Source organism: Eschrichtius robustus, chromosome 7, assembly GCF_028021215.1.
Source record: "Eschrichtius robustus isolate mEscRob2 chromosome 7, mEscRob2.pri, whole genome shotgun sequence".
Taxonomy (NCBI): Eukaryota; Metazoa; Chordata; class Mammalia; order Artiodactyla; family Eschrichtiidae; genus Eschrichtius; species Eschrichtius robustus.
The window spans coordinates 125535895-125558655 of NC_090830.1; the positions used below are offsets into that span (position 1 = coordinate 125535895).

At 46.8% G+C, this 22761-nt stretch overlaps 1 protein-coding gene across 1 annotated transcript in view; it reads right to left on the reverse strand.

Moving 5' to 3' along the window:
- HSPA12A (heat shock protein family A (Hsp70) member 12A) overlaps positions 1–22761 on the reverse strand; it is a 168513-nt gene that overhangs the window by 129843 nt on the left and 15909 nt on the right. The window lies entirely within an intron of this gene.

A 22761-nucleotide genomic window follows, 5' to 3' on the forward strand; every position in this document is an offset into this window, starting at 1 on the left:
AGAAACTATTTTAGGCATCGCTTAATCTCACTGCTTCATTTTAGAGATGTAAAACGGGGGCTCACAGAAGATACAGACGGCCCTCAGTACCCTCGGGTTCTACATCTGCAGATTCAACCAACCATATTTTTCCAATATGGAAAATATTTGGAGAAAAAATTCCAGAAAATTCCAAAAAAGCAAAATTTGACTTTGCCACACAATGGCAACTACTTACATAGCATTAACATTGTATTTACAACTATTTACATAGCACTTACATTGTATCAGGTGTTAGAAGTAATCTAGAGATGATTTAGGGGCTTCCCTGGTGGCGCAGTGGTTAAGAATCTGCCTGCCAATGCAGGGGACACGGGTTCGAGCCCTGGGCTGGGAAGATCCCACATGCTGCGGAGCAGCTGGGCCCGTGAGCCACAATTACTGAGCCTGCGCATCTGGAGCCTGTGTTCCGCAACAAGAGAGGCCGCGATAGTGGGAGGCCCGCGCACCACGATGAAGGGTGGCCCCCACTTGCCACAACTAGAGAAAGCCCTCGCACAGAAACGAAGACCCAACACAGCCATAAAATAAATTAAAATAAATAAATTTTAAAAAAAAACTTGTAGAGATGATTTAAAGTATGCAGGAGCATGTACTTAGGTTATATGCAAATACTACACCATTTTATATGAGGGACGCGAGCATCTGCACGGCTTGGTATCCTTGGGGGGTCCTGGAACCAATTCCCCCATGGATACTAAGGGATGAATGCTCATGATCCGCCGAAGGCCATCATGTTAGTCATTCTGTGAAACAAAGTAAAATGTGCATCCCCACAACCACCCCGAACTGGAGAACCGTATCTAGTTAGAGCAGATGCGCAAAGGAACACTAGCGCGCAGAGCTGAAAGGTGGCCTTCAGGAGAGACGGTTCACTTCCATCCCGACAACTCAGTAACAAGAGTCAATGTGGAAGTTTGGTATAGTGTGTTGAATGGTGGCCCCCCCCCCATAAGATACATCCATATCAAATCCCTGGAACCTGGGAACGTTATCACCTTCAGAAAAAGGGTCTTTGCAGATGTAATTAAAGATCATGAGATGAGATCATCCTGGATTATCCGGGTGGGTCCTAATCCAATGACAAGTGTCCTTATACGAGACACATATAGGGGACACACAGAGGAGAAGATGATATGAAGGTGGAGGTAGAGATTGGAGTGATGCAGATGCAAGCCAAGGAACGCCTGGAGCCACAGGAAGCCAGAACAGGCAAGGAAGCATCCTTCCTGGAGCCTCCAGGGGGACTGCAGCCCTGCCTACACCTTGATTTTGAACTTGTGGCCACCAGAACTGTGAGATAATCATTTCTGTTGCTTTAAGCCACTCAGTACTTGGCAATTTGTTATAGCAGCCGCAGAAAACTAATACAAAATGCTCCTGCCTGGGGAGGCTGTTACGGTCTGAATGTTTGTGTCCCACAAAACCATATGTTGAAACCTCAATCTCCAATGTGATGGATTTTGGAGGTGGGGCTTTGGGGAGGTAACTAGGTTTGGATAAGGTCATGAGGATGAAGCCCCCATGATGGGATTGGTGCCCTTAGAAGGGGATGATGAGAGCAGAGCTCTCTCTTTCCCCCGTGTGAGGACACAGTGAGAAGTTGCCAGTCTACAACCCGAAAGAGGGATCTCACCACAACCCAACCATGCTGACACCCTGATCTCTGACTTCCAGCCTCCGGAACTGTGAGGTTCTGTTTTTGGTAAGCCACTCAGTGTCTGGTGCTTTGTTATAGCAGCCCAAGCTAAGGCAGAGGTGGACCAAACACACTATATCAATAGGCTCCTTTGTCTTCTGGCTAGGCTCAGCCAGTGCACGGACTGGAGGGAGGGAGGGAGGGAGGGTGGACAGAGAGGTGAGATATGAAATCTCTGGCTCCCCTCCATGGGGTCACTGTGAGCTGGCAGTGACCTCTACCTGATGGTCACAGTTCCTCTCAGGGCAGCCCTCCCCAAGGGACTCTGCTTCTGGGTCCCAGGACTGGCTCCCTCCTCTCACCCTGCAAGTGTAGGACTGTAAAAGCCTTGCTGCTACTAGCCTTAGTCCTACCTAAAACTCTGCTCATACCTTTGCAAGCAGTCTCTTTATCAAAACATCAAGTTAATCAAGGTGAACATGCCATGTGTGCTGCCAAGACCTTAATTAATATGGTCTGTGGAAGTAGTGACACTTCTGTGTCCTCGTACAGCACATCCTACGGCCTAGTAGGTCAGTGGGTGATCACAATTTCTTTATGACATAGGGGTGGTGGGTGTGACTGTGGCACTTTGCCCTGAGGAAAGTGAGGCTCACAGAGGTAAACTCAATTTATGACGGTTATGATACAAGTTTGGAGCAGAACAAGGATCACAGTGTAGCCTGAAGCCCCATTTCCAGCTCTTTCCTAGACTAAGTTGTAGGCCTGGGGTGGCAGATCTGTGATTCTCAGGCTGCCATTGCCTCCCTAGTCACTGCCATGGCAGACATCACTAATCAATCATGACACTCTTTCAGACTGAGTCCAGACCTGTCCTGAGATCCCGCCCAGCACAGCTCTCTGGGAGGCCCTACAATCCATTAGAACTGGTGGGGAAGTGTGCCCTTCCTGCTACAGTCTACTAGGCTTTCCTATACCTCGGGCCTTGGTGCAGCTGGGGGAAGGGGAGCAGCCAGGAAATTAAAGAGAATTTTTAGGAAATTTAGAGGCAAGCTGGGCAATGTAACTTCCTGCTCTGCTGATCACTCCCCAGAAACCTTCACTAAATATCTACATAACCGCCATTCTTTTGAGGTCTGATGTGTGTGTGTTTGGATGTAACATGGTATGAGGCTGATTTCCAAGCTGAGCACTAAAATGACCCCATAAGCACATGAGAGGCACTGGCAAGGTCCTTCGGTCAGGAGACCTGTGGGACTTCAACACAGCATTTCCCTAAGCCTGTTTATTTCCAGAACCTCTTTTTTCACAGTTCAACTGGCCAATGTGGACATCCTGTTCCACAGAACAGTTCCTAGTGTAATTATGACGAGATCCACAATTATCCTGCCGTCTTGATTCTAATCATGACTTAAGAGTCCCTCCTTTGGAAGACAGATGGCCTTTCCAGTCCAGGCAGTTGTTGACTTCTGCATGTTTGATGCTCTGCTGCTTGCTCCCTTGTACAGTATTCCCTTGGGGACTCTCCCACCCCTACCCCTTCCCTGCCGCTGCACAGGGTTACAGAGCAGTGGTGCTTCCACCAGGCAACAGTCGAGTGGTGTTCCCCCTGCAGCTGATGGGGAGAGGGGACAGTTATTTGGGGGCGGGGGTGGGGGGGTGGTAGATACCAGCACAAACTGCCACTCCAGCTATTCATAATTGCAGTTAACTGGGTTCCATTATGCCCCTTCACACACAGAGGGAAGCACCGTGCCCCCCTCATTATGGCAAAAGCGCCGGAGTCAGGCACGCCTGGATTCAGAGCCAGATCTGCCTCTTTCTAGCTTGAGTTTGGTCAACTTTCTAAACTTCTTTAAGGCTTGGTTTCCTCGGTTATAAAAACTGGGATGAAATTAGCATTTGTGCTCTCAGGCCAAGATGAGGATTAAGTGGAAAAGTCCAGTAAAGTGAATAGCCCATTACCTGACACATAGTAAGTGATCACGATGGTGATGGTGATGGTGATGGTGATGATGCTTTTAACACACCAGCAACGCAAAGACGGCCTCGCTTCTGGGATTCACGGGTCTGGTTCAAGTGGTTGCTGGGCTGAGGCCAGACCAGCTTTTGCTCTCCGGCGCCCCTGCAGGCCTGCCCTTGCTACTGCGTCTGCCCTGGAGGACCCCACTCCCAGGGTTAAAAGAGGATTAGTAAGGAGAGGTGGGAAGACACCTGCCCTGGCGGATGCTTTCTCCTGAGCATAAACAGAACTGGAAGAGCCTGGAAATGGGAGACCTTCAGAGAGTCAGTGGGCAGCCGCCTAAAACCCGTCACGGCAGGACGGGTCTAATCGCAGAGGGATAGCGATGCGGGTTGGTTGGTGTAAGGCTGCGTGGACGAAGAGACGTGGCGAGCAACCAAAGACCACCCGGGGTGGGGTGGCAGTGGGGGAACTCGGAAGAATGTGAGCTCTGATCGGTGCTTAGCACTTAAAAAACAAAACCTCCAGCCAGACCAAGGCAAACCTGCACGTCAGGAGATGTTTCTTCTAGCGTCACAACGGGTTCCTGCTTCTGTTTTGTTTTCCCCCTGGTTTGGACTCTCACTTTCCTCATTAGTTGTGAATCTCTCGTTTTACCCTCCGAGGTGGGGATTAAATGCTGGGCCAGCGCGAAGCGCTCTTGAAACCTCCGGCTGCAGCAACCGCTGCATTTCGAGCATCGTTCCCGGGGACCCACTTGGCCGCTCGCCCTGGTCAGCCGGCACCTCCATTTAACTGACCTTTGCCATTATAAACGCCATCGGTAGGTGTTAATCCCTCCTGATTTAGAAAGGGTTTTTTTCCTTTCCTTTCTTTCCACCACCTCCCTTCCCCTTTTATGTTTGAAAGTAAAGTTATGTTCCAAAACATCTCTTGCATTTATCTATACTGTTTTTATAAACACAGCACTTTTATATTCATTATTTCAATATGATAAAATTAAAGATGGGTGCCTCAGGGGACCTGCGGATAGTCAAACCCAGTGGTTCTCAAAGTGGGGCCCCCTGGCCAGCAGCATCAATGTTACATTAGAAACGCAAAATTTCTCCAGACCTCCTGAGATTCTGTGGGTGAGTCTAGTAATCTGTTTTTACAAGCATTCCAGATGATTCTGAGGCATGCTCAAGTTTGAGAACCACTGCACTAATCACATTTCCTCTACAGCTGCTCCCCACTTAACAGATTAGAAAACTGAGACCCACAGTAATATAGTCAAGGTCAGTCACTCATTCATTCAACAAGTATTCGACACTGCTAGGGATTAGGGATACATAATGAAAAAGACAAAAGTGGCCCTGCCTCCATGGAATTGACTTTCTACAAAGAAAAAACTATGAAGATCGTCACAGATTGTGGTTAGCGCCATGAGGGAAGCAAACATGGGGATAAGACTGAGATTAACTGGGGAAGAGCTACGCAGGATGAGGTGTTCAGGGAAGACTTCCTGGAGGAGGTGATGTTTGAGCTGGCTCTAAAGGATGAGCAGGAGCTGGCCATGGCAACAGAAGGAGGCGGCAACAGCTTGTGCAACAAATTTGGAGTGAGAAAGCACTTGGCCTCTTGCAGCAACAGAAACCCAGGTGTGGTTAGAGCTTTGTGAGTGAGCAGGGGAGTGGTTGAAGCAGGATGAGAGACAGGGAGAGAGAGAGAGAAAGTTGTGGGGGAGGGGGATGCTGAGGCAATGCAGGCCCTCAGGAGCCTGAAGAGTCAGGCTAGGGCTCCTGGCCCTCAGGCCACCTCCGCAGGGCTCCCCCTGCTCTCTGCACTCAGACTCCACCGGCCTCAAGCCAAAATCACCTAGTCCAGCCTCAGCTCGGACCCTCCAGGACTAGGGAGCTCACGCCCTCCCTCACACCTGAAGCAAGGTAGCTGGTCCAGCTCTGGAAAATTCTAACTGATCTTCCTATATATTGAGCTCAACTCTGATTCCTCTTTCCTTTAGATATTTTAAAAAGTGATCAAGGGAATTCCCTGGCGGTCCAGTGGTTAAGACTCGGCGCTTTCACTGTGCCGCCAAAAAAAAAAAAAGAGTGATCTGCCTCACCCCCTCCACTGCTCATCTCCTCTTTGTCCAGGCTAAATATCTTCACGTCTATTATGAGGCGGTGTGGCAACTCTGGAATTAAACTGCCTGCACTCAAGTCTGGCTCTGCCACCTAAGCATAACCTCTGGGCCTCAGTTTCCTCATATGTGAAATGGGCATAATAGTAATAACCTTTACTGCATAGGCTCATTGTGATGTTTAAATGGCAAAGGCATTCGGTGAGGGTTGGCCACTAGTGTAGCTCCTCACGGGGTCTGCTTTCCATACGCGCAACCCCCTGTTGTCCCTCCCTAGATGGGTGCCATTGATCACCCCTGCTGTTGGATGGTCACCCCTTCTGCAGCATCACCCCTCTGTGTTCAAGCCAGTCCAGAATGCAACGGGACTGTTCCCTCCCAATCTGACCATTTGCTCTCTGGAATAAACCAAAGTCTGAGTGGGAGAGAGAGAGGCTTGTCACCATATTCATGGGGAAAGCGGCCCTTTCCCCTTTGACCCTACTACACCTGTGACAAAGCACACTTTGTATATTTGTCTCTAGCCTAAGTAAAAGAATAGGACACTCACAAGCATCAGGAAAATGACTGTATCCCCCAAGATCAAGAACAGAAGGGCGCAGCTTCTGCTTCTGTGCACGAGAGTGGCTTGTGGCAGACCATCTCTCCTACTGAAACCAGCAAGGAAGGCTGAAATCAAATACAAAACCCCTCTGTATAAAGGCATTAGAGAGCTGTTGAGACAACCAGGACTTAAGCAGGCAAAAATCTCAGAAAGGGGGGAATTGGATGGTGAGGTGGCCTGACATTCTGCTGTCACTTTTTGCGGCAGGGAGTTTGTTAATTCTCGACATGAAGCAAGGGGCCGAGGGTCCAATGAAGGGCCCAGACATTGAACTGCTACAAGGAGGCAGAGAAACAAGCAGAGCCTCAGGAGAATGAGGGATTAAAAAGCAGGGATTTGTGGGGGCCTGTGTTTCTTCTGAAGAGGAAGGACAGTTAAATAAGCCCAGCACACTTCTCACTTCCCCCTGTAAGACACTTGCCAAGCTCTGAAACTGACAGAGGAAACGGGAAAGCTGAGCAGGAAGCTCTGAAATGCCAAGTGGAGTTTCCAGCAGCCTTGAGATGCTAAAACAATGAAGATTAAAGTCAGACGGGGCAGAAGCTTGTAAGGAATAGTCTCCCCTTTTCAATAAACTACGAAAAACCCTAAATTCTTTTAACATGCTCTTGCAATTATGCAGTTTGTTTATGCAGTCGACTTTTGAACCCAAGTACAGGACTTTAAATGTATCCCTGTCCCATTTTAATTATTAGCAGTTTCAGCTCTTTCTGGACTTTTGGGACCTCTGTGAACCCGGCAGCCAATGAAATCAGCCATCCTCTCCCAACTCCGAGTCACCTGTAAATCTGGCCAGAGTAATGGATTTCCTCTGCGGCAGACCCAAAATACAATAATAAAATAAACAAGCAATCAAACAAAAACCCTGGGAGGGAACTGGGAGACTAGCACCTTGCTTGACACGAGCTGAGTCGATTCTCCAAAATAACGTTGGCAGGGTCAGAATTTGCCATTTCCCTTTTGACTGTTCCCTCCGGACACCGCTCTAAAGCCGCCAGGTGCGAATTCTAACTTTTCACTGTGTTCTGTCTGCTGCTCACTGTCTCCTGAGGATGATACTCAAAACCAGAAAGCTTGTTTGTGGTTGGAAGGACTGCGTTCCTAAGCAGTGCATCTATCGGACAAGATGGTTATCTCCACAGGATTCTTGTTTCTGCTCTATCTCTTGGCTTCTACGCTCCCCCACGATGAAGGAGTTGGGCTAAATTTATACTAACAAACATTTATTGAGCATTTACTGTGTGCCAGGCACGGTGCTGAGCTCTTTAACTGTATCGTCTCAATCAAGCCTCTTAAATACCCTCTTGGGTGGATATTGTTTCTTCATTTTAGGAGAGAGGAAACAGAGGCTTAGAGAAGTTCAGTGACTTACATACTGGTGACAGAGTCAGTGAGTGACATGTCCAAAACTTAACTGCCATTTGACTGCATGGCCCTCATGCTTAACACAATTAGTTTACCCTGCTTAGGTGATGCCTGAAGCCCCTTCCAGCTCCAAGCATCTTTTCCTTCTGAAAACGTTTGTATCATCGGGTGCCCAACAGAGGAACGACTGACTGTAAGACTGACTGTAAAATCCCCGAAACCGTTGTTCTCCCTGTTCAGCTGGCATCTCCAGAGGCAGAAGATGCCTGGCCTGTCTCAGGCACCCCTGCTCTCAGAGCAGAGAATGCGGCCACGTGCCAGGCCAAACGATGCTCCACATTATCGGTTGATTCATGCTCTCTTGACCTTTTCTCAGAGGCCCAGAGATTTCAGTAGCGCCCAGATCATCTCCCTGAAGGAGCAAGCAGAGGAGGCCTTTCTGTCTCAGGATCCTGACTTAGTAGCACACGGCTGACGTTATATGGAGTGATCCGAAGCGTAAAATGTACCATCTTGCTCACACGAGACAACTCTGATGTCTAATTCAAGTGGCCTGTGCGGCCGTGGGCTCTGGGAAAATCTGCCACTCACAGTAACTTTTTTTTTTTAAATGGAGGGTTTCCCTTCTTTTCAGGGTGATACAAGTCTTTCTAATGAGAAATACCAAGCTTAAGGTTGCCTCAAATCTTTAACAGAGTTTTTGCTACATGGCTTACAAGACTCCTTCCGATGCTGGAGCTTACAAAGTGCTTCCAACTACCCGTTTGCTCAGCCCCTTTATTGGGACTGACTTTCTTTTTCTGATGGGGAAAGCCGTCCTTGGGCTGTTTTAAAACAATTCCCAAATGGGTCAATGAAGGGGCGGGGGGGGGGGGGGAAATCCGGTCACCTGAAGAAAACAGAATTGAAATACTATTTCAGCCATTCAAGTCATGACATCCATGTGTAATATCCTTTTACCCATATGTATGTATCAACTATACTGCTGAATGTTGAAAATGAAATCTACAGTTTGCCAGAATCATCCGGATTATTGCGAACTCTAAACTATATTCCAGTGGCAGGCAGGAGTAAATAATTATTGGAGGCCATTCCCTTCCCCCACCATCCAGATTTGTTTATTTCATATTGAATTTTTTTTTAAGAATTAACAAGGGGGAAACGCCATCTGCCATTTTTGCCTAGGGATCTGGAATTGAAACTTTCACTGCTAATGGCTTGTGATTTTCCCCAGCTCTCCAGAGGCTTCAGAGATCTAATTTTTTATAACAAAGGCTTTGTCTGCAGTGAATGAACCTGGCTATGAAGTCAGCTCGCTTAAAACAATGGAGTTACGCAGACAATAGGAAAGAAGGGGCTGGCTTAGTGTGCTGAGTGCTAACCCCACACAGCCATCTGCGGTGATCTGGGTCCAGCCACCCCTGACACCATCAAGTTCAGGGGTAGGCTGGTCTTCTATTCATTCATTCCTTCTGTGGCTCTGGCAGAGGAAATCCAATGGGGGGCACGGCATCCTCATATCTACACATAACAATTCTCTGTTTAAGATTTCTCTGTGCTCCACACTCCTAAGAATGTCAGGCTGCCAATAGAATGAAGAGAAGGGTAGAATCAAAACCGTTGTTCGAATAGCTCAGGCTCATTTTCCTCTCCCTCCGCACTGCCCCCTCCAAAAACGAAAACCAAAAACCTCTGCCTCAAAAGTGTGAGCCATTCAAGATAATCTGCAGGATATGAAGCTGGTGCAAGATCATCTCACTGTTTTCCCTGCAGGAGCTGAAAGCAGTAGCATCGATTTGGTTGCCCAGGTCAGACACTTGGTGGTCATCCTGGATTTCACACCACATCCAATCAGGCACCAATTCCTGTTGACCAGACCTCTGCAATGACGCTCTCGTCTCCAGCTTCCTCTTCCCCTCCAGTGTCCCTGCCCCGGGCCCAGTCCTCACTGCCTCTCACCTGGGCTACTGCATCAGCCCCATCTGGCCTCCCTGCCTCCTGCCCCTCCCCTCGCCATGCACTGCCATCGGTTTCTCCAAATCGGAACAAACCTGATCACATCGGTCCTCTTAAGAGCTTGGGTGGTTCTCCCTGGGCTACAGGATAAAGTCTCGACTCCTTGCTCTGGCAGATGACCCCATCCAGGTTGGGAACCTATGCGCTTGACTGTCCCTCTTGGCCCCTTGAGGACTGTGCCTCAGCCCTTTGAGGTAGACCAGGGTCTGGGCCAAGGCGAGGCCCACTCCTCAGGGGAAGCCCAACTCATCCACTGGTTCTTTACTCTGCTCAGCTGCTCGACGCCAACTGTAACGTCAGTGACACCGGGAAGGGGGACACAGACACATCTCCAAACACTGCCCCCATCAAAGGGGATGCCACAGCTTGTCCTCACAACATAGAGTGGCCTGATGTCCCAGAGGGAAAACTGCAACTGTCAGAGACGGGAAATGTTACAGCAGGGAACGTGGCAGTACGTGATCTGTAAATCATGGTTCTGTTCAATCAGTGAGTGTGAAAATCAAAATTTGTCTTGATAAGATAGAAATTAAAAACAAACAAAAAAATAATGGATGGTAAATGATGGAGAGATTACCACACCATGTCCTGGTGTACCTCCTAGAGGGGTGGACAGTCACACCTGCCGGCAACCCTCCTGGGTCTGTACCTTGCCCTGGTCTGTTAACCCTTTGCAGCCCTTGCTGCCTGGGGGCTCTCACCTCCTGTCTCTCTGGGCCTCTCCAGAGTTCACAGCTCTCTGGGACGGATCCACAGAAAGGACCCCACTGACTCAGGGACTCCTGACTTTTCCTCTTCTTCACAGACAGCTCCACCGTGGGCAGCCCAAACCCTGCATCCCATGAGTCTATATTCCACCCACAGTTGTTATTCACTGGTTCCAAACTCACTTGCCTTTTCCCAGCTCCAAGATTCTGCTTTTGCCATCCTTTCCACCCCCAGATGTCCATCACCCACCTGGGGACCCTCCAAACTCCTCTTACATATATGGCTCCACTTCCTCCTGGATCCACCAACCTCCCGTTCCCAGCACACACGGCAGAACTGAGCCCCATCACATGTTACCCAGGGTGGGTAGGAATGATCCAGAGAACAGTGACAATATGGGGGGAATCATTACATTAAATAATACGTGTACTGGAAATGTACCTCCTGAGGGAATTTGCATGTGATCAAACATGTTTAGAAATGATTAATATGTGTTGAAGTGGTAGAAGTAGGTTGTAGGTTGTACTGGATCAGTTGCATTAAAATTAAACAAATATGTCTTAATTAGCAAAATGCAGAAAACCAATACAGTTTCTGAATTTTGACAAACATCTTAGTTAGGAAGACACTTGTCAACACAGGAATATCAAAGAAGAAGAGTCATTTTGCCATTTTAGGGACCACGACAGAGATGGGAGGCCCAGGGTGAAGCTGGAGACTAGTGCACCGGACAGGCGCTACGACCACCTGAGGAGGGATGCAGGGTGCGCCCGGCCTGTGAGATGACTCAGGAGTCGTACCTGCCTGTCGTTTCCACCACTGCTGTGGCCACAAAGACCACGAATACACGTCAGTGCTCAGGGCTCATCAGCCATGGCCAATCAGGCCAACTCGCCGTAGCCGACTCCCCTCCTCCAGGGAAGACCTTCGTCTTTCGACTTCCAGGGCCCATGCTTTTCCTCTTCCTTCACTGGCACAGCATCTAAGACCTTTCCGTTTCTTGTTTCTCTTCTGCACGAGCTCTAAATGTGGGTGTGCCCGAAGCTTTAGTCCGCAGACATCTCTTTTCCATCCACACTCTCTCACTGAGGGAGTCTCTTCCAGTTTCTTGGCTTTAAACAGCATCGATGTGCTGATGACTCCCACACCGACATTTCCAGCATGAGCGCCCCCCCCCACCGCCACTTGCACATGCAATGGGTGACTTTGACAAACAGGCCCCCTCACCTCCCCCTCCTCCAGCCGTCTGCACCTTAGTAACCGGTGACTTCATGCTTCCAGTTGCTTGAGCCAAAAATGCCGGCATCATTCCTACTCGTCTCTTTTACATCCCACATCCAGTTGCCAGATCCCTGGAGACTCCCACTCCAACCCCTGCCTGCTTCTCACCATCTCCACCCGTTGCCCTAATCCAAATCAGCACTGTCTCCCATTTGTACCTCACAAGAGCTTCCTAACTGGTCTCGCTGCCTACCTCAATCCCCATCAAAGTCTATTCTCAACGCAGCCATTGGGATCCTTTAAAAATATGTTAGATCATTCCATTCTGCCACTCAAGACCCTCACTTCCTGTCTCAGGGGACAAGCTGGAATCCTTGACCGTGGCCTACATAGACCTCCCTGGCCTCATCTCCCAGCTATGTGGCCTCCTTGCTGGACCTCTAACACGCAAGGCAACACCTACCTCAGGACCTTTGCACTAGCTGTTCCTCTGCCCAGGATGCTCTTGCCCCAGATAGCCACATGGCTTGATCACTTACCTTCCTCAGGTTGCTGCTCAGATGTCCCCTTCTCAGTGAGGCCTCCCTGGACTCCCTATTTTCAGTTCTAACCCCATCACTCCCTATCCCTCATTCAGCTTTAGTTTTCCTCTGTACCATTTATCATTTGACATATTTGATAAGATTTTTATACCCACACACACAAACACACACACACACACACACACGAATGTAAGTTCCACAAGGACAGGAATTCGTATGTTTTATTCACTGCTGTATTCTCATGTCTACAACAGATGCTAAATAAATATTTGTTGGCTGCTTTGTAACTGCACATTGGTTCACCTGTGTCACTTGCCATCTTGACTGCGTGGGAAGAAGCCTGGGGCCTCAGTGGGGCAGGATGGCAAGTCATATCCTACCACAGTACCCACTGTGGGACATGATGGCGCTGGATTGCCCTGTCCACATTTTCTGTGCCTCTCACATCTCAGGCTCCCCAGAGCCTACCATGGGGCCTAGAAAAAAATGTGAGTAAATACTTGTTGAATTAATGAAATCCAGATAATTCAGGCCAAAGAGGAACCTGAATTAAACGAGATAATAAGAAACCACAGATGTGTGTTAAAAGACCCCTTTTCACGTTCTGCCCATCCTCTGGCAACTGCATCACTATGTGCATAGCAGCAGTACTTCACTGCGGGTACAGGAAGTCATACACCTAAGTTGACCTGATGACGTGGAGTTTCTGAGTTTCTGCCCACATTCACACTTGCTCCCATCACTGTCCACACGTGAACTTTCTCCATCATGAGTGCAGGGGGCTCGGGATAAGTCATCATACACCTTGGATTCTAGTCTTCCCTCCACACTTACCAGCCTTAAGTATGACTTTAATCTCTGTGATTCTCTGTTTCTTCATCTGAAGTTAATTCTCTTACAATAAAAGAATAACTGGCTTGTGAGTTTGGTAGAAAAGATTCAGGGATGGCTGTTAAAGGAGATTTATGGTTTACGAACATGCAGAAAGCAAAGATCACTAGGACCCACAGTGGACTCACAGAGGAAAAGCTGTCAGATGAAATTGTTTCCTTCTTTGACAGGATTATTAGACTGGTAGAAATGATGTACATCAAGGATTTAAGAATTCAGTAGGGCATTTGATAAATTCAGTGGGGTTGACATATGGATTGGATGCCAGGACTACTGAGCTGAGTGCAAGAACTATTAGGTGGCTTGGGGACTGGCTGGATATTGTTTTTCAGAGATTGAAATTTGATGATCCCAGAGAGAGGTTCTGAGCTCAGGACCTCAAGCCTCCATCCTCGGCGAAGTCCTGTTGAACCTTTATATCACTGGATTGAATGAAAACAAAGAGGGTATGTTCCCTATATTTGGGAATAGGCTGGGAGACAAAGATATCATGACCGGGATCAGAATCAGCATCCAAATCAATCTCACTCATAGACTAGAGGCAATGCGCTGAATCTAAGAATATGAAATGGAAAGGGTAATGTGCTACCTTTGGCTCCCAGAGCTACCTGTCCAGGTATAGAATGAGGGAAGCATGGTACAGTGGCAGAAGACTTGAAAACGTATAAAGGGTTTTTGTTGACATAAGTCACTTGTCATCATATGTGATGTTACTGTGCCTTCACCCTACCCGCCCTTTCCAAACCCTTCCCACAAAAAGCTAACTTTGTCTTGGGTTACAGTCATGGAATTGTATCTACAAGGGTAAGGTGGGCATCCCACTGCCTTCAGTGCTAGTCTGATGGTTTTAAGGACCACATTGTAAAAGGGATGTGAAATGAGAAATCCAAATGTGAAATGTTTAAAATTTCATTTATAATAGCATCAAAAACAATAAAATATTTAGGATTAAACTTAATAGGAGAAGTATAAAACTTATATATTGAAAACTACAAAACATTGTTGAAAGAAATTAAGAGAGACCTAAATAAATGGAAAGATATCCCATGTTCATGGATCAGAAAACTTAATACTGTTAACATGGCAGTACTCCCCAAAACTGATCTCTAGTTTCAACACAAGTTCTTTAAAAACCTCATCTGGCTTCTCTGAAGAAACTGACAAGCTGATTCTAAATTCATATGGAAATCCAAGGGATCCAGAATAGCCAAAACAATTTTGAAAAATAAGAGCAAAGTTGGAAGACTCACACTCTGTAATTTCAAAACTCACCACAGAACTTCAATAGTCCGTAGTGTGGTACTAGAGAAGGACAGACATATAGATCAACGGAATAGACTTGAGAGTTCAGAAGTAAACCCTCACATGTGTAGTCAATTGATTTTTGACAGGGGTGCTAAGACAATTTAGTGGGGGAAAGAACAGTCTTTTCAATAAATGGTACTGGGACAACTGAATATCATACGAAACAATGAAGAAGGACCCCTGCATCATACCATACACAAAAATGAATTCAAAACGGATGGAAGACCTAAGCGTAAGTGCTAAAACTATAAAACTCTTACGAGAAGAGATAAAAGTTACGAGAGAAAAACATAGATATAAATCTTTGGGACCTTAGATTAGGCAATGGTTTCTTACACACGACATCAAAAGCGCAAGCAAAAAGAAGGAAAAAAGGATAAAGTGGACTTAACCAAAATTTAGAACTTTTATGCTTCAAAGGATACCATCAAGAAAGTGAAAAGATAACCCACAGAATGGGAGAACATATTTGCAAATCATATACCTGATAAGGAAGTTGTATCTAGAATATATAAAGACCACTTACAAATCAATAATAAAAAGATAACCCAATGTAAAAATGGGCAGAGGATATGAATGGACATTTCTCCAAAGAAAGTTTACAAATGGCCAATAAGCACATGAGAAGATGCTAACATCTTCTGAAAAGCAAATCAAACTACAATGAGATATCACTTCACGCTCAGGAGGATGACTATAATCAAAAAGACAGATTAACAGCTGTTGGCCAGAATGTAGAGGAATAAGAAGCTTCATACACTGCTGGTTGAGATGTAAAATGGTGCAGTGGCTTTGGAAAACAGTCTGGCAGTGTCTCAAAAAGTTAAATATAGGGTTACCATGACCCAGAAATTCCACTCCAAGGTATATACTCAAGAGAAGTCAAAACAGGCATCCACACAAAAACTTGTATGTGAACGTCCACATCAGCATTATTCATAATAACCAATAAGCGGAAACAACCCAAATGTCCATCGATTGACTAACGAATAAACAAAATGTGACATATACATACAATGCGATATTACTGAGCAATAAAAAGAAGTGAAGTACTGGTACATACTACAACATAGATGAACCTTAAAAACACTGTGCTAAATGAAAAAAGCAGTTACAAAATGCCACCTCCTGTATGATTCCATTTATATGAAGTATCCAGAATAAGCACTTAGTATCAGAGAACAATTAGTGTTTCCCAGGGCAGGGGTTGGGGTGGGGGGAATGGAGACTGACTGCTACAGGAAAGGGAGTTTCCTTTTGGGGTGATAAAAATGATCTAAAATTGATCTGGTGATGGTTGCACAGCTCCCTGATACACTAAAAGTCATCGAATTGTACAATTTAAATGAGTGAATTGTATGGTATGTGAATTATAGCTCAATAGAATTGTTGTTAAACAGGGAGCATATCAACAAACTGGATCTCAGAATGACAAAAGGCTGTAAAATCGCATTCTAAGAAGCCAAGCTGAAGAGACTGGGGGTAAAACAGAAGAAGTTATCTTCAAATATTTAAGGGCTCAATGTGGAAAGGGAATTAGATGCTCTGTGTGGTTCCTAAGCAGACTCTGCTCCTCCTTCTGGCCAGCTCACTGCCCCCCCCCCATTACACCCCCAATATCTCCTACACATTTTCGTGTCTCAGCTTAACTGTCACCTCCCAGGGACGTTCCCCCAAACTCCCCTTCCCCGTCATCTTTGCTGTGCACTCCCACTCGCAATGACATATTTATTTAATGACTGGGTTACAGTCTGAGGACCTCACTGAATTACCAGCTCCATGAACGGAGCCTACAGGCTTCCCGTTCACCATTGTCTCCCTAGAATTTATCACCGTGCCTGGCATGTATGAGGCACTTAACACGTATTTGTTAAATGAACAAGAAACATAACTGTCAGAGACTACAAACAGTCTACAGAAGAACTTTCTGAGAGTCAGAGCTGCCAACAGATTTGATAAGCTGCCCTGAGTGCCCTTGTGCCTCTCTTCACGGGAACTGTTCAAGCATGTGGGAGACAGAGGCGTCAGGGAACAGATTAATGCACCAAAGAGATGGTCACATGGGATTTCTTTCTCTGCTGTTTGAAAATCTCATATACAGTTCATGTGCTCTGGAAAAATCCTGAAAGGCAGATAACAAAAGTAATTAAATCAAATCAATCGAAGCACCCATAATCTCTCCACCACGCCGCAGCCACAGGTAACAGAGCACATCCTTCCGGACGGTGGCAACACAGCATTTCATTATGTGGACAAACGCTACTTTAGTTGATGAGGGATTATGAACATCTCATAACCTTTCACCATAGCTCACACTCATTGGATGCTTAATTGGTGCCAGCCACTCTGCTAAAAACTTCATGTGCATCTGATTCTCTTAAAACCCACTGAGGTGAATACTTAATATTATTCATAGTTCATGTCACTGATGGAGAAAGTGGGGTGTAGAGAATCACATAAGTTTCTCAAGATCACAGACTAGCAAATGGCAGAGCCAGTTCAGATCCCTGAAACCTGACTCCAGAAGGATTCCACTGATGTCTGTTGAACAATCACTGAATGAATGAATGAATGAATGAGTGCTCAGCTGCCCACATAAGGGAGAACTGAGTTTCTCTCCACCAGCTGCTTGGTTCTTATCTCAAAAATGCTCTAAATCTTATGTCACTCATCCCTTTATGCGTCACCCTATCCTAAGGCTAAAAATGGGGTCACTTAACAGCATAAAGACCATTTCTTTGGCTCCAACTCCCACCTGCTATTGGGGGAGTCTTCCTCCAGGGGACCCTCAAATACCTCCTTGGATGGGCCTCTGTGCTGTTTCCCATCGTCCAGGCTTCTGTCACCCACGGAGCCACTGCAGGGCCCTCTCTGGGCCACTCCGGCCACCCGCCTCCCACACTGGCTGAAGCTGACCGGCTCCCGCAGCTGCTGCAACGTTGCTGCATCCACTTCGAAGGTGCAGTGCCACCTCCTGCTGGGACGGGTGCCGCCGGTGCTGGTGCCACCGCCACCGCCAGTGCTGGTGCCACTGCCACCGCGAAAGTGCCACCAACACTGCCAGCGCCGGGCTCACCGCCTCTGCTGCCGCTGCCATCAGGTTGCTGGAGTCACCGCCTGTGTCACCACCGCGGGGCGCTGGCCGGCTCCCACCGCTCTCAGAGGGGGAGGCACGTGCGGGAGCGGGGGGGTTCTGTCATTGCCTGCTCAAGCCCAAGTCTATAGGCAGATGAGGGACAGACTGAGGGACAGGACATCACGACATACTCAAAACGACCCTCTCCTCTGAGGAAGCATCACTCTGCACTACCTTGGGATTTCCTGGGACATGACGGGTCCCTCAGGCAAACAGATTCCCGGAAAACGCAACTCATGCTCCCGACATCTCTACATATTCCCGACATCTCTACATCCCACGGGGAGACAGTGAAGGCCTAGCTGGGAGCTGCTTCCCACTCACCCTCTCTTCCCCTCCATTACAAGGAGGCCGAGACACACGTTTGTGGCTTATCTTTCAAAATCCACAAGACCTCATGGTATGCACTTGTGAACTCACCTTACCCTTGACTTCACCCTGGTTCCCTTCCACACCTGTTTCTCAGATGTATCATTCTTATTATTGTATTACATGTATGTCTGAAAGTCCCTTTTGGAATAAGACAGAAGAGATTACAAACGTAAATCAAATGAAGAGCATACGTATACACGTTTTAAAAAGGAAAGTCCATTTCTAAATTTGGTGTGCGTCAATGGGGATTTCTTTCTGAAGACTTCAAATAAGCAGAAATTGTTGACCAAAGGACTTGGTAGTTCCAGGTGAAAAACAGGGCTCTCTCAGGACGCCTTACTGAACATGAATTACAGAATGATTGTTCACTCTTTATCCTTTGTAGACAGACATTAAGAACACTGCTGGGCATGGCTGATCCTGGGCAAAGGGGGCCTTCAGGGCCCCCAACCTTCCTGACCCTCCATCATCTTCATCCCAGAACTCCTTCCTTAAAAGAGCACCTAGGCTCTCGCTAAGCACTGGGTAGGCCACAATACACAATTCATGTTAAGGTTTTAATCCCAAAACTCCATGCTTTGCAGTCAGAGGGGTCACATAACCCCAAAGGCAGGACCATGTACATAATTTACAAGGCCCAGCACAAAATGAAAATGAGGGCCCTAACTCAAGTTATCAAGAATTTCAAGTGGGATAGGGAGGGTGGGAGGGAGGCTCAAGAGGGAGGGGTATGGAGATATATGTATACGTATAGCTGATTCACTTTGTTATACAGCAGAAACTAACACACCATTGTAAAGCAATTATACTCCAATAAAGATATTAAAAAAAAGAAAAAGAATTTCAAGATGGCGACAGCAGAGCATTAAGCCAAGCACAGGGCCCCATGCAACAGAGGAGGCCGGACATCCAAGCAGGCCCTGCCCCAAGAAATGTAGGACGTATCAAGGACACTGGAAGGCATAATTTAGAAAATTGTTTTTATATATAAACACAAATGCCTATTTTTTAATGGAGAAACACTAAAAATTGGCAAATATTTAAAAAATAAGACAGAAAACTTCAGAGACATTCCATTCTTGCAGAAGCACCGGTTGATTCAGCTCTGCAATTTGGACTACTGTGCTGAAAAAGCACAAGAAACAATTTTTACCATGTTTCCATCCAAATCTGCATACCTGTCAGTGTTTTACCTTTTAAGAGACAAGTTTGGAAGGGGTAGTAAGAACATTAATGCCACGGCAAAGCAGGAAAGGGTCAGATCACCACGGGCCTAAACAGTTCTCAAAGGCAAAGGATGGGTGTGGTCTGGCGAGGCTGAGAGGAAGGGTACTAGTATGGGTGGGGGAGGGCAGAGGAGCACAGAGAGAGAGAGAGATGCAAGGGGCAGGAAGGTCAACAGGATGCAGACGGGGGGGGGGGGGGGGGGGGGGGGCGGGTGGGCCGGGAGGGCTCACCCAGGGCCACTGAATTACTTCAAGAAAATCTATAGGAACCTGACAGCTTGTAAAGTTTTAGAATCTGATTTTAAAACAGGGATTTCATGCTCATGAAGGGTAAGATAAACGTGATGCACTCGGTGTCAACTGGGCACTTGTCTATAAAGGACACATGAAATTTTTCCCTCTATAAGCAATAGCGTGAGACAGAATCCAAAGGGTAAATGAGAGTTTTTTGCCCTTGAATCGGCTATTATTGAACCTTCACCCAACTCCCCAGATCTCAGAGGTGTCTCGCAGCTCTAGCAAAGCTTTCTGGTCTTGCGCTGAGGCTGCTCTCCATGCTGGGTTGTTAGTCAGTCTTGCCCTACACATGACACACAGCACCTTCAGGATGGGAGGGTGCACGGGGCGCTTGAGGCACAGAACGAAACCCACGCTCACCATCACTAACGAGCTCAGGCTCAAGAGGACGGAATGGTGGGGAAAGATGTTTGGACAAAGCAAGACTTGTCACCTCCACACCTGAGATGATGCAGAGGGAAAAACTCAAAACTGCTCCCTACCCAGGCCTCCTCCTCCTCTATGCACCATCCTACTTAGATGCAGTGACACCCAGCACAGAGCTGTGAGAGCTTCGAGGTCTGTCTCTCGGACTATCTAGGCCAAGGTACAAGCTGTCTCATCCAGGCTACCAGGAAACTAGATGAACACAGACTCCAAACTCACCGTTCAAAGTCAGAGACTGTGAGGCACGTACATTCCTCCAGACCCCAAGTGACCCTCTCCCCGCTCCCTTACTCTCTTTATATACATATATATGTCTGTCATTTATGTATCTACACCTACATATTCATAGATGTATATATGTGTAAATAACTATATCTGTACGTATATAAAATATGTATATGTGCGCATGCACATACGTATGTGAAATATGCATATATATAAAGAGAGTAAGAGAGGTGGGGGGGAGAGAGAGAGAATACATATATGTATAACATACACAAATATGTAGTACAATTCAATTCCATTCAATTTTATTAAATTCAACCAACATTCAGAGTCTCTGCCATGCACCGGCCCTACGCTAGGCCCTGGAGCACAGAGTGATATAAGAGTGTCACCAACCTCCAGGGCCTCACCATCTAGAAAGGAAAAACACTGAAACCACATGCCCGGATCTATCAGCACGGTGGCTACTTATAACGGGACACAGCGTGGGCTGGTGGTTCGAGGTGGACGGAGGTTAGTGCATGTGCTCCGGTCACGCTGGCTGGGCTCAGGTCCTGCTCCACCGCTTTCAAGCTGTGTGACCTGAAACATGCACCTTGTGGGTTCTCATCAGTAAAGTGAGTACCTACAGTAGCAAAAGCACTTACACTTAACTGGCAAACAGAAGGCCCTCAGTAAAAGGGAACTTGTACAATTATTATTATGGAGAAGAATGTGAGATTCTCTCTCTTTTTTTTTTTTAACTACTTTATTCTCATTTTGCACTGTAGTTTTCATTTGAACTAATGGTGGAATATAACTTCAAACTTGCCAATTAAGAGTAGTTCGGTCTCTATCACGTGTCAGTTATAAATTGGCACAACAATGCCACATAACAAACGATCTCAAAACCTCAGCGGCACGCAACATTGAGCATTTATTTCTCACACATCTGTATCTGAAGAATGTGAGATTCTGAAGGGGGACACAAAAGAGGAAAAGGTCAATCTAACATGGGGGGCATCAGGAGAAGCTTGGTGGAGGAGGTGGCATAATGAGTAGGTATTTGTCAGGAAAACAACAGGGAGAAAAAGGCATTCTAAGGATAAAGAAGAATTTGTTCAAAGGCCCTGAGGCATGAAACATCCTGAAATGTCTAGAGAACTGCCGGCAGGTCAGCACAACCAGAGTAAGGGTTTAAGGTCAAAGAGAAGGGCCACTTAAACAATGGAAAAACAAAATCAGACCTGCCTTTCAGAAAAGTTTAGGTAATATCTAACTGAACACGATTCCACCTTTCCAGGGTCACCATTGTGGCGATCAGTTATCACGCATACAACTGGGGCATTATTAATGCCAGCAGACTTGTAATTCACACGTTCTTTCCTCTGTTCACAAGTGCTCAGAAGTTTTTTATTTGTTTGTTTCAGTTTTAGTAACTAATTGGCTTATTCTTCCACGCTGGTTTAGTTGCTGCAGAAGGTTTTCTTTACCACTAATATCTTACAGAATGATTTTTAAATGCTCATCTTCCCAACCACAAGGAGAGTCTTAAGTGGCCACTTCTTAGCCTTCATAAGAGCCAGACAACAATCACTCGCCCTCAAAGCACACATCCAGCAGCGGCAGCTTTGCGGATCAGGACTTGAGACAGAGGCACATGTAGGAGGCAGAGCCCAGACAGGGGTTAGTACTGGGACTAGAGGCGGAGCCATATCCCAGGAGAAAAGCAGTACAAGTAAACAAAGGAAGTCGCTGAAGGAGAGGAAAAAGAGCATGTGCTGTGGCATGAGACAGACGGGCGAAAACGCAAAGTGGGTCTTTTAAGGGAATTTAGTGACAAAGGAGGTCCCTGGAGGGAAAGCGTGAGACAGGCAACTAAACTGTTTGAAAATGTCTAGATTCATTTGCTCACTCATCACTCATGAGGTCAGCCTATTAGTCGATTCTATTAATTCTCTTTGTTCAAATATGCCCTGGGCATTGAGAAAATAACTTGACACCACAGAACAGCACATGGTCTCCAACCATGAAGAACCAGGGACAGTGCGGAGAGAACTCACTGCCGTCTGGCTCCTGACACACACCAGGTGTCGCCCTAGGTGTGCTTATGTGCTCTGTCTCATTTAACTTCACAACACTCCTCTGGTAAAATCCACAGACAGTCTCCGTTTCTGGCCCCGCTTTTCATCGTCCCACGTTAGAGAAAACAGAGGCAGCGGGTGGAAGAGGCATCACTGCGCGAAGAAAGGAAGCTGAAAACTTAGCTTCAGACACCCGTCACCTGAGTCTCCCTCCTCCTTCTCAGAACTGTAAGCTTGGGGTTTGGTCTTAAATTTTCATAAAACAAACATGGCTTTTTTCAGTTCACTTTTTTCCCTTTAACACAGCACTGCCCCCAAAAGCCCATGTATTAATCCTGTCATTCTTTGTCTACCGCCCCGGTAACAGGCTCAGTCAGTGTGTGTGTGTGTGTGTGTCTGTCTGTCTGTCTGTGTCTGTGTTTGTGAGAGTGTGTGTGTGTGTGTGTGTGTCTGTGTTTGTGAGAGTGTGTGTGTATGTCTGTGTGTGTGTGTGTCTGTGTGCGTCTGTCTGTGTTTGTGAGAGTGTGTGTGTGTGTGTGTCTGTGTTTGTGAGAGTGTGTGTGTGTGTGTGTCTGTGTGTGTGTGTCTGTGTGTGTGTGTC